At 44.6% G+C, this 13205-nt stretch overlaps 1 protein-coding gene across 3 annotated transcripts in view; it reads right to left on the minus strand.

Annotated features, from left to right (window-relative positions):
- Positions 1 to 12883, minus strand: part of RNF217 (ring finger protein 217) — a 93756-nt gene extending 80873 nt beyond the window's left edge. For all 3 annotated transcript variants that reach the window (XM_080389951.1, XM_080389950.1, XM_080389952.1), the window contains exon 1: positions 1 to 12883. This exon is cut by the window's left edge and continues 17829 nt beyond it. The gene's annotated coding sequence lies outside the window, so the exon portion shown is untranslated.
- Positions 12884 to 13205: the final 322 nt, after the last annotated feature.

Below are 13205 nucleotides of genomic sequence, written 5' to 3' on the forward strand. Positions count from 1 at the left end.
TTGGCCCTCTGAAGAAACCTCCCTCAGTTGCAGGGATAGCCATGCTCCTCTGCCCCAGCCCACCCAGTCAGCCTCCAGCCCACCCAGTCAGCCCCCAGGAGCCATGGGTGAGTTCTGCCTGGGCATCCACCCCATCAGCTGCCTCCAGCAGCACCACAGGGTCCCCTGGGGAAAACAGGGTCTGTGGCCCCTCCTGAAGGACCTCCTTGGCCCACCCTGTCTTCTCCTCTGGTCCAGTAGGAGCTTTATACCCTCAGTTACAAGGAGTGTTTAGAGGGATGCTGTCCTCAAGGCATCCCAGGGCAAGGGCTCTGGTCTCTGTTTCAGCAGCACGTATGGAACCAAGAAAGAAATACTGGTCCAAAACCTGCTCTCCTGCAATCCCTTAGTTCTCTGTATATCGTTGATATGTCCTTCCTTGCTCTTCAGAACAAGACTGATTGCCTGAGAGGACTCCCTCACTCACAGGAATGCTAGCGTACTAGTTATGCTCAGGAGAAGAGGACTTTACCATGACTAGGATCCTTGCCAAAGGCCAGCAGAGGAAGAGGAGCGTGGCGAGGATGAGGATGGCACTTACCACTGGTGGCAGTGGAGTGGGGCAGCATGGGTACAACACAATATTTTGTATCCAGATTAAAACCATGGATGTTAGATTTGTCCCCGTTTTAGTATTCATGCATCTGGGCTACAAGCAGGTCTGGTGTCTTTTTAAGGTGGCCAGCTGTCTAGAATAAGCTGCAATGACTTTTATTTTCTTTCAGACTGGGCATGGGAAGGAAAACAAGGAGATGCCTGGGGACAAAATTGGTTAGATGCACACACTTGTGGAATGCCAGCCAGTGGGGTAATGATGTTATTGTCTAGAGCTTTTCCAGCTCTACTGGGAGATTTTGTCAGCTGACAATCACCAGTAGTGGAGGAGAGCTTAGGATGGAGAGGGCAGGAGAGATGCTGTGCGTGTAAGGCAAGGAGCAGGGTGAAGTCCAGGCATTGCAACCACACTACCCAGCCAGGTCTCTGCCGGGGTGGTGTGGAGTAGGCATCTTCTGACTCCATCCATAGCCCATCCCTGGTGAGAAGAGCATGTTGGCTCAGCCCTGGTGAGCAGGACATCTTTGCACAGCTGTTCTCCTGCCACTGCATGTGGCAGGGAAGTGGGACTCTACTGTCACACAGAGTGTACAAAGAGGCTCAGCAGCTCAGCATGTGTGTGAGCAGTGTCAGTGCTGGGGTGCAGACCCAGGCTGGCCAGGCTGGGTTGCTTCATGAATGCTTCAGTGGATGTGGGCTTCTGTCACTCCTTAAGCCTACAGGATGTGCAGACCACCTCAGAAGGTGGAGGACTATTGTACCCTCAAGGTTTCTTTCCCAATAATCAAGCTAGAATGCTTTTTCTGACTCCAGGAGGCTAGATGCAGTCGGAAGTTGCAGAAGTTATTCTTGAAAGCACTGGGAGAGACAGCTTAGGAGATCACATCAACCTTGTCATCTCACCTTGCTCCTGTGCTTGCATACCTGCTTGTATACCCTTTGCCATTTGAGTGCCATATATATTCTGGTTTAGCAGCAGACCAAACGTCTAATATACAGTAACTAGGTAGCTACCATAGAAAAGATAAAAAATTGTTTAGGAATAGGAAACAGGATTGGAAGAAACAGTCAATCCTTGAAGGCAAGAGGACTTTACCAATGTAGTTCAGAACAATCCAGAAATCTGTGGGATGCAGGAAGACTTCACAAGACTGAGCGAGCTGACAGCAAAATGGCAGATGAAATCCAGTGTATGTACATGTGAAGGAAGGAGGTGATTCTTTCCACTGTGCGATATGGACCTAACTTCTCAACCAAAAGAGGTAGATGTTAAAAGGGGAGATGGAACGAGTTCATAGAGGAGCTACTAAATGCACAGGAGCTATATCTAGCCCTGAAAGTCCCCAAGCTGGACATAATTGATGGCTGGAAGAGCATTAGAGATATCCATTGCACATACTTGTTCTGTTCTTACTCTTCCCCTTCCCTGAGCAATCTGTTATGACTACTTTTGGCAAGAGCACAATGGGCTAGATAGACCGTTACACAGCAAGCATTATACAAAATAAATCATGAGCATGGGTAGCATAGTGCTTGCTGATTCTTCCTGTCTTCCTGCCTTCCTTCTTTCCTCCTCCTTAGTGCAAGAATTATGTAAAAATGCTGAAAATTAAACAGACCTTTAAAATTTTCAACAGCTGCTATTCGGAGGAGGGATGAAAACAAACCTTTCAGGATCACCGAAGGTAAGTGTTCCCAGAAGGGAATTCTCAGTCTCGCGTGATGCTCCCTTAGCACCATGGAGTGCAGGCACAGGCAATAGCGGACAGGGATACATTCACTGAAAGACAAAAGGCGACCGAGGCAGAGAACAAATTACTCCCTGTTAGTGGCATAGTTTAGGGTTTTCTTTTATACAAATGGCAACACTGTTGCAATTGTGATAGTCTGAGGGTATAGATGCAGCAATTTTTGAAGAAGAAATAATACCTTTTGTTAGGCTGATACAGCAGCAAAACCTACTGGGCAGTGCTGGTGCACAGGTGCCGTGGCTTTGGGCACACAACCCTTCCTCCAGGCCTGGACAAATGCCTCTGTCTGGGACACATGGGCCTTTCTTTGCTCTGAATCAGGAGCTTTTCCCTGAGATGGGAAGAAAGGCTTCTGTGCCCGAAAGCTTGGTTGTTTTCTGCAGCTCTACCAGCTGGTGTAGTGCAGGAGATGATGCCTCACTTAACTTTCTTGTATCTGTTTGGGATCTTATAGATGAGAAGCCAGGAGACCGCATGAAAGAGATTTCAGCACCGTTTTTGGATGCTGCAAAACTATTTAATTTTTTTCTGCAGACATCTTCTGTTTACAGTTTTCATGGCGGCTTTATGACAGGGACTTCATAAAAATAAAGAATAGGGAACCTAAGATGAGAAGCTGACAGCAAAAAATGTGGTATATCCAGTAGCCAGTCATAGAGAGATTATTAAGGCTCCCCTTCAGACAGAGTCGTGGCCATCTCGGGCTCAGGGCAGCCAGCGTGTGTGTCTTTCAGAGCCCCCTGGGGTGAGCAGTCTGTGGGCTTCATGTGCGCTGCTGCTGTCTCAGGCAGTGCAGAGACTGTGAAAGGTGGGCAAGGAGCCACAGCTTCTCCTGTCTTCAGTTGTCTGAAGTTCACTCGTTCAAGCAGTATAAGCATAGCCAGGATGGTCCCACATTTGCAAAGCCATGTTACAAATGCAGGAATGCAGACAGGGAGGAATTAAGGGATTTATTCACCCTGGTATAGAAAGGCAAGTCACAGCTCACAACAGCTTCAACGTTCTCAGTCATGTCCAAGACCAAACACTAATAAAAAAATCTGTGTCTTTGACTGTCTTGTGGTATATTTGATTGTCTTCGTCATACTCTAGCATCACTTGGCCTCATCAAAACCACAGCTTAACAGAGCTGTATTTGTAGCCTTCATGCTGTCTGAGTGGCAGCTTTGGCTGCCTGCTTTTCTGTTTCCCTCTGAATTGCTTTGATGTGGATCCCCCACCTCTTGAGGAAGCTATCTAATAAGTCACCTACTGTGTAAAATCTGGGTACAGTTCCTCCTTCCACTGTATTTTTTAATGAAAATAACCATGGCATCTGCTTTAGTCAAGCCTTCAGGGACATAGCATGCCTCATCTCAATACAGGGCTTAGAAGGAAAATAAGAGCCAAAATTTACCTAGGTTACCAAAAAAATGTGTAGGAAATTTTTCAGTTCAAACAAGGTTTGATTTAGCCCTGACCAGGCATCTGTTTTCGTCTAACATTGGTCACCTAAAAGGGAAGCATCTAATCTACTCCTAGTCCTGCCATTCTCCAAGCAATGGAGTAACTACCTTGCAACAGGAAGGCAAGTCATCCCCTGATCTAAGTCCCTGTTTAGGTATGGGGTAGGAGAAACCCACTTTTCTTCACTTCTGCCAGTCTCTAGAGCAGGTCCAGGACTACCTTTCTATGTGCAGAATTTCACTGATACTAAATATCTATTATTCAGATGGTCTCACAGTTATGCACTGTAACTTAGAAGTATGCACAGGCTGAAAAATGTGGTAGAAAAAAGTAACCCTGAATCATTACATGTCTTTAGGAAAAAATGCAAAAAATCCGGAAGTATTCACTCTGAGATACAAAAAAAAAAGCCAAAACACTTCCATGAATTAGTTGCTGGCCAAGCCCTTCGGTCAAGAATACCAGCTTGTTGTTACCACAGAAGATAAAGTGATAAAACCTGCAAAAAATACAATTCCACAGGATTGGTTTTCTATGGAAAAAGACATTTAAATTTCTGTCTTCTCTGATTTTTAAGACAGAATGTCTGTAATTCCAAGCACATCATAAATATTAGCAAAATAGATCTGTAATATATGGTTTAACTCTGATAATTCCATCAAAGGCACTGAAATGCAATGTCAAGGCTGCATCAGTGTCTGTAAGTCAGGCACTACAGAAGACATAGCATCCAAAAGCTCAGTTTAAGAAACCAAGCTCTGTCTGAACAAGACAAAGTACCTTGCATATGGGAAACAAGATATCAGTATGTATATTAACAGTTTTGGGCAATAGTTCAGATTATTTGTAAAGTCATGATAGGTACTCCTGGTAAATGTTGCTGGGAGCTTTCTTTTCCTAGTTCTATCATACTTGAGGGAGCATTTATGGTGGATAGCTGTCTTTAAATCTGCTGAAGCCACCTCCTTGGTTCAATTTTTAGACTACTAGAAAGTTATCTCATGGTGCAATGTTTGAGCAACTGTAATCTGATTGGGGATAATCTTACAAAAGTTATAAATTTGGGGGGATGCAAGTGTTACTGCTACACTATTTGCAAATTAAGTTTTAAAAAGTCTAAAGAGAAGCAATCTGTAACAGACCTTGTGCACCCAACAAAGAGACAAGAACAGACATATTAAGGTAGGAAATTTATTTTTCTTTTTTATCTCTAAACTCCCAGTCTCTACTGGATGAATGTAAAATTATCCTGATGGCTCTCCAGTTCCATCTTTCAAGGTGACCTATCTCAGCAGTTGCAAAAGCCTGTTTTCCACTTGGTTGCCCCTTCTACACTCACCAACACTTATGCCACACTGATCTCATAATCCTAGAAGGTGTTTATGTCACACAAAGCAGTTAGAGAATCTTTTGTAAGACATATTTCTGCAATTGGAACACACAGGTAAGATTAAGAAAATTCATTGATGTTAAAGTCCTTATGTCTTGGCTACATATAACTATTTAGAAACACTTTAAAAAATGGCTGACATTAAAGTTCAAGGTGTTTTCTCGTTTTTTCTGTCATTCTTTAGCCATCGTCATGTGTTCAGCTTTGCCAGGCTCTTATATGAAAATCTATCTGGTCCTATAGCCCCCTCTCCTGGGCATTTATCGTCAGTGCAAGACATTCAGCAGTGGTCAGCTCTGCATTTGTTTCTTTCCTATGTACATAGGGACTTAAAAGTTTGCTCATTATTCTGGGTTTGTATAGTTTGTAGCTAGCAGTGAGTTTTTATATTTGAATAGACATTATATTATTTATATATGAATAGCCATTGCAATTCAGTGCATTAGGGTAGCGCTATTAAAGTGAGCAGCTAAAAATAAGGCAGAAGCAGGTACATTTTTTCAAAAATTTATGAAGATATGGATCAACACCTACTGGGTTATTCAGAAATACATGAGCATGCTAAGTATCTAATTTTCAAAGGGAGTTTATTACAGCCTGTTTATGCTTATTTGTCTGTCTACTAAATGCCAGCCTTCTCCCTAGGGCTTCTAAACACCTTTGAAAGTCTGCTGGAGAAGAGCTGAATGTCTGGGCTCTGGTGGAGGCATTAAACTAGTTGACAGCGGGATTTCTTTTTTCAGCGTCACTCCAAAGTCGATCACAACTGGCCTGGTAGAATCAGAGATTAAACCAGGAATTTAATCAGGAACCTATCATTCCTTATGTTGAAGCTGAAGGTAATTGTATACTTCTATTTGCTGTACTGACAGCTTGCCCTCAAAAGCCACCTCTGCCAGGGATTCTGACCCCTCTGTCACACACAGTTTGGCCAATACTGTCACTGTGGCTTCCTTCACTCCAGCAGCCCAGTAGGCAACACCACGGTGGCAAATGCCTGGCCAGCTGATAACCAGTGGAGCCTTTTGTTCCCTGGCTCAAGCTCCTCATATATACCTCAATTCACCCCGATTTACTGCGTCACTTACTCTGCCATTGTTTTCATGGGATGCTTATGTGTGTGACATGCAGATACATACAACAGAGCTGGCGCCATGTGCCTTCTCAGGTCTGGAGCTGTCCCAATTTGCAAACAGCTGCTAGAAGTGATATCTGTAATGCTATATGCAACTACTGCTTGGGTTGACAGCACTACCTCACTAACCTAACTCTTAGCTTGGTAGCATCAGCATTACTTAGCACTGTTCAGTATTACTCAGCCTAAAAGTGACCCCAGCCAGACTGACAGACTGCCAACCCACTGTTAGATACACTCCTTACAATAAAGTTAAATCCAGGATTCAAGCAGAAAGGCCCATCTTGTTGATGGAAAGTTCAAAAAAGAGAGTGAGAAACAGAGTGCCAGTGGGTGAGGTGATGTGTTGTTGGAAGAAGGAAGAATCATAGGTTAGCTTTTGGTGTTTCTGCCAGCCTGGCCTTGGCTGTCTCATGACTAACAAGAAGAGAAAGACACTGTGCACATTGGGTGTTCAGCAGTGAGCAACTGGGTTTAAATGCCCTGGTCAGGATAAACTCTGTGATGGAGCGTGGCACAGAAGCCATTTCCCAGCGTTGAAGCTGGCAGAACTGGGACAATGTTCAGTTCCCTTTCCCGTGAGACCACCCTGTCCCTTCCTGCAGCCGCCAGCCGCATTCGCTGCACGCTGTTTCAGTTCTGCAGCAGCAGGTGTGTCAGGATACCACTGCCCTTCACTGCACTGGCCCTCAGAGGTCTGGCCTTATACTGAGCTCTGTGGAAAGGAAAAGGAGTGGATGAACACATATGGAAAACAGAGGTGAAATAATGTCTTTTCTCTGTTCTTACATCCTACAAAACCCTGGCAGAAGGACTGCAGAGAAAATATAATACAGTTGCTGTAGCCCAAAACTGAAAAAGATTTTTCATTCTGAGGACATGGCATATCAAAAGTAAGTAAGAAAAAGCCACAAAGAGATACAACATAATGGCTGCAGGTGGAATATTAAAATTATTTGGTTAAAACCTCAACAGTCTTTGCTGTACTTGTGGGTTTGTGATGGTCTTATAATTTGACCAAGCTTGGAGGAATTTTTCACATGAATTATCAAAGATTGCATGTTGAGACCAGTCTTTACTTGAGACCTCAGCATCACTATAGTGTCTCAATAAAGAGTTGTAAAGACATTTCTAATACCAACAAATACATTGACACCTGAGTTCATTTTTTTTGACACATAAAAAAAAGATATTGTCTAGGTCGAAAATGTAAACAGTTTCTTAATGCTTTGATCAGCTGAAATAAACTCTCTGATAGGAAGATTTGGGAACATCTGGCTACACCAATACCACCAGCTCTGCCTAACTGGCTTCACAAACCAACAAGTGTTATCAGCAGAGCTGCACCCATGTACTCACCTGCTGCCCAAGAGGGTGTATGTTGTACCTATTGATCAAGCAGACTGACATGCCTTACTGCACATTTTCTGCAGAACAGCATACTTCGTAGGTATATCTATTCTAGTCTAAAACAAGATTATCTCTTAGACATAATGCTCTGCATTTCACAATTCAAATAATCTTGCCTTTCTGAATTACCCATCTGCAAAACACTACATCTGTACAGCACAGGTGTTAAAAAAGAAGTTACCTTTGGAAAATAGTTGCTCTGATAGGAAAAAAGGGAAACAGAAGCATTTATCTTCACCATTAATGGTAGAAGCACTAATGGAGATTAAGTTTCAGCATTTGTCCATAAGGGATTTGGGTTCTAACTCTATCAGAGTTTAAAATAGAGGGGCCAGCTGCACTCCGGAATATGGCTTTTCCTTGCAAAGTTTTACCCCCAGCCGGCAACTGAGCACCACACAGCTGCTCTGTTACTGCTCCCCCCACCCCCAGCTGAGATGAGGGAGAGAATCAGAAAAGTAAAAGTGAGAAAACTGGTGGGTTGGGATAAATACAATTTAATAGGTAAAGCAAAAGCCACGCATGCAAGAAAGCAAAACAAGGAATTGATTCACCACTTCCCATGGGCAGGCAGGTGTTCAGCCATCCCCAGGAAGGCAGGGCTCCAGCATGTGTGACAGTTACTTGGGAAGACAAACGCCATCACTCTGAATGTCACCCCCTTCCTTCTTCTTCCCCCAGCTTTATATGCTGAGCATGGTGTCATATGGTACAGAATATCCTTTTGTTCAGCTGGGGTCAGCTGTCCCGGCTGTGTCTCCTCACAACTTCTTGTGCACCCCCAGCCTCCTCGCTGGCGGGGTGGGGTGAGGAGCAGAAAAGGCCTTGGCCCTGCGTAAGCACTGCTCAGCAATAATGAAAACATCTTTGTATTATCAACACAGTTTTCAGCACAAATCTAAAACATAGCCCCATGCTAGCTACTATGAAGAAAATTAACTCTACTCCATCTAAACTCAGCACATTTTCGACCCCTTATTCCACACCATTTACATCATGCTCAGGTCCCACACTATCCAATATATTCTCATTAACCAACATTGCCCTTCTCATCCTTTGATACAATACACAGATATCATTCCCTTTATCTATGGACCACCCCTCTGAAACATCTGTAAAATGTCCATAAATGTCCAAAAAATGTCCATTCAGTTAACAATCCATGACTTCAGGCTCCATCTGTTATGGTGGTCACTCAGGACAGGAGAGGTGGTGTGTTGCGTGGAGTTATTGGGCACCAAAGCCAGCTCAGCTCAGGTCACTGTACTTGCACTGCTCCTGTAAGGCTTGTCCTCCATTGGTTCAGGTGGTTCCTGCTATAGTAAATCCTGCATCACACAACTCAGATCATAGGTTACAACAATTTAAAGGCATATCCATTACAAACTCCACCCCTGGTCTGTTTGAGCCAGGTCATAGGGTTTAATATTGCAGTGAACTCCTCCCCTTGCTCCTAGTCTGGCTAGCAACAAGGGGTTCCTGCTATAGTAATTCCTATATCATGCGACTCAAATCTTGGATTATTTTCACTCAGGATTAAATCACCTTGAGGTACATGTTGGACTCTCCCATCGTTCTCCATTACACACCAAGTGCACCCAGGTCCTTGAGCAAAAGCAATCCCATGATTAGGTTTACCCCTTCCTGAGGAAGGAACAATCCAGACTGTTTTCCCCAACAAGTTCCTTATATGTACTATGGTTTTGATAGAGCAGGGCCAGGTTGACTGGCAGATCCTTTGGTGTTAACTGGCCAGGTGGCTTCCGCTAAATGTATATTCCAGTGCTGTAATGTCCCAGCACCTGTTACTCTCCGTGTAGTCCTGAGCAGTCCATTGTATCATTCAATTTTCCTGAAGGCTGGTGCATGGTAGGGCATGTGATAGACCCAGGCAAAGCCATGCTCCTTGGCTCAGGTGTTTATGAGGTTGCTTCAGAAATGAGTCCCATTGTCTGACTCAACTCTTTCTGGGATGCCATGTCATCATAAAACTTGCTTTTCAAGGCCCAAGTTAGTATTCCGGGCAGTGGCATGGTTCATAGGGTGTATTTCCAACCATCCAATAGTCACTTCCACCACTCTAAGCATGTAGCACTTGCCATGATGGGTTCATGGTAGTGTGATATAATTAGTCTGCCAGGGTTCCCCATATTGATATTTCAGCCATTGTCCTCTAGACCAAAAAGCCTTTAGCCACTTAGCTCATTTGGTTATAGTGCACATTTGACATTCATGGATAACCTATACAATGGCACCAATAGTCAAGTCCACCCCTCAATCACGAGCCTATTTGTATGTTGCATCCTTTCCTAAATGTTCTGATGTGTCATGGACCCATCAGGTTATAAACAACTCAACCCAGATGCGCCTGAGCCACTTCCATTCTATTAGCCTGGTGCACCTTCTCACTGTTTCACTATTTCTCAGTGGCACGACTCTTGGGTATGTGAGTATCTATGTGACGTGCTTTTGCAACCAGGTTCTCTACCCAAGCAGCAATATATTGCCATAATTCAGCAGTCCCCATGGGTCTGCCTCTGCACTTCTAGTTGTTCTGCTTCCATTGCTGTAGCCACCCCCACAGAGCATTTGCCACCACCCATAAGTCAGTGTAGAGATACAGTACTGGTCATTTTTCTTGTTCAGCAACATCTGAAGCCAACTGGGTGGCTTTCACCTCAGCAGACTAAATTGAGTCACTTTGTCCTTCAGCAGTTTCTGCAGCTTGTCATGTAGGACTCCAGACAGCAGCTTTCCACCTTCAATGTTTTCCCATGATATGGCAGGATCCATCTGTAAACAGGGCATATTGCTTTTCATTTTCTGGTAATTCATTATACAGAGAGGTCTCTTCAGCATGAGTCAACTCCTCTGGCAATTGTCTGAAGTCTCGTCCCTCTGCCCAATCCGTGATCACTTCCAGGATTCCTGGGTGGTTGGGTTTCCCATTCCAGCCCACTGCATTATCAGTGTGACCCACCTACTCCGTGTAGCATCAGATGCGATGCGTAGAGGGGACCCTCCCTTTGGACATCCAGCCGAGCACAGGCAATAGAGGTGCCAAAAGGATCTGTGCTTCAGTACCAACTGCTTCTGAAACAGCAAGAATTCCTTCATATGCTGATAATGTTTCTTTGTCAGTTGGAGCATAAGGGGCTTCAGAGCCCCTATATCCCCAGCTCCAAAAGCCTGGAGGTCGACCTCCAGTCTCTCCAGGCACTTTCTGCCAGAGTCCCCAGGTGGGGCCGTTATCCCTGGCTGTGCTGTAAAGCACATTTTTCATGTCTTGTTCTCTCTGGACTGGCCCGAGGACTACTGCATGAACTATCCCCCATTTAATTTGTTTGAAGGCTTGCTGCTGCTTGGGGCTCCATTCAAAGTCGTTCTCCTAGGTAACTTGATAGAGAGGGCTTACAGTCAGACTAACCTGGAATATGCGTTCTCCAAAAACCCACGACACCTAAGAAAGCTTGTGTTTCTTTTTTGTTAGTTGGTGGAGACATAGCTGTTATTTTATGGATTGTGTCCATTGGGATATGACAACACTAATCTTGCCATTTTATTCCTAAAACCTGGATTTCCTGTGCGGGTCCTTTGACCTTGCTTTGGTTTATAGCAAAACGAGCTACCAAAAGAATCTGGATTACTCTTCTCTCCTTCTCAAACACTTCCTCCACTGTGTTTCCTCACACAACGATGTCATCAATATCCTGCAGGTGTTTGGGAGCTTCACCTTGTTCCAGTGCAGTCTGCGTCAATCCACAGCAGATGGTAGGGCTGTGTTTCCACCCCAGGGCAGTCGATTCCACGTCTACTGGGTACCCCTCCTTGTGAATCAAACTGTGGTCTGCACTCTGCTGCCAGAGGGACCAAGAAAATTGCATTGGTGATATCAGTTGTTGCATACTATTTGGCAGCTTTTGACTCTACTCCAGCCAAAACCAGCAGAACAGTCCTAAGTCTGCCCATGCTGTCATGATTTTCCTTGTTGTTTTCTGTTGGTAGAGTAGGGCAGTGCCATTCTGCTGGGGCTGCAGCATCACACGTGACTGCAAAGAACAGACTGTCATGCTTCGAACAAGGGAAGTCTTGACTTACATTGAGCCTAGGTGTAGGTCACCTCAGCAGTGACTGCACCATCAGTACATGTGGATCTATATGAAGAGCTGCAAAGTGACATCTAATTTTAAGAAAGCATCAGGGCAGATAAAAGCTGTGTTGTGGCCATGAAAAAGTTCTGATTTACTGCCTGTCGTTGGTAACTGGTTTATTACCGCTGCTATTGATCCATGCATGGACCTAAATGCCAAAGAGGACAAACCATGGTCAGTGCTAAGGCTGATGAGGTTCGATGCTAACAGCCAGTGTTGGCAGCCAGGAGGAAACTGCTGTGATCTGGGAGCTCCCGCCACAGTGCTGGTACCTGACACTGAGGCTTTGTCACTTCTGCTGGTCACAGCTACAGCGCACATGTCCCCAAAGGCAGCTTTGCCAAGTAGCTGGCAGGACAGCTAGCTACAAGGCTGCTGGAATCGGGGTCCTCCTGCTCCCTCCCAGGCCCCCTCCCCCTCCTGTACCACACACCCTGAGAATCCCGACTGCAGATCAGAGATGTTCTGTGTTAGTATTTGGAGTCAAAACTACTCTGGAGAATGTGATTTAAGTCAATAATTTTTAAGCAAAAATGAGACATGAACTCTTGAGTTTTCTGGAATGGAGTTTTTAATTTTCCATCTCATCCACTGACCTCAGGAAAACCCCAAACGTGGTGCTCTTTCATAGGTCTGTCCTAGTGAAGCTAATCTGATAGCTGATCCCCGGTGAGGCTGCAGAGGATGTACACTGGCTAGTCCCCTTTTACCTTAAAAAACAAATGAAAAGAGGGTACCCTTATTTATCTAGTACTAAAAGGATGCCGTGGGACACAGAAGAGTACCCTCTTCTGCCTGAAGCAACACAACTCTTCCCTCCAGAAACATCTGGCCTAGGTTGTGGAGTGGTAGTGTACCAGTGTAACAACCTAAATCCCTCCTGTTGAAGTTACCCTGTTTCCCATGAAATAACAAGTGCTGCACAGGAAACAGAAGACGAAGAGAGCACTGTTGTAGCTAAATAGTTGGGATAACTCCATGGTTTACTTTCTTGGCTCCAAGGACTGCTGACATGAATAGAGAGTGCTTAGAGGAGAGATGGGAACCCAGGAATTCCTCTGTCAACATCAATCCCTATCATATTTCTCCTGGTTTTTCTTCCCCTCCTCCCCTAATGTTTTCTTCTCTTCTTCTCTGTGATGACTGAAGGAAAAATATATAGGGGACAAATTTCAGTTCTAGCGAACGCATTGGATTTTGGGAGGCTGGAGATGTTCAAGTATTGCTTTAAAAAATCACTGCTTGAGAGAAATGACATTGCAAAACCAAAAATTGTTGTGCCATTTAAACATTTTACCAAATTGGACTAGTAATTCATGCATATAAAG

Source organism: Falco punctatus, assembly GCF_963210335.1.
Source record: "Falco punctatus genome assembly, chromosome: 5".
In the NCBI taxonomy this organism is placed as follows: Eukaryota; Metazoa; Chordata; class Aves; order Falconiformes; family Falconidae; genus Falco; species Falco punctatus.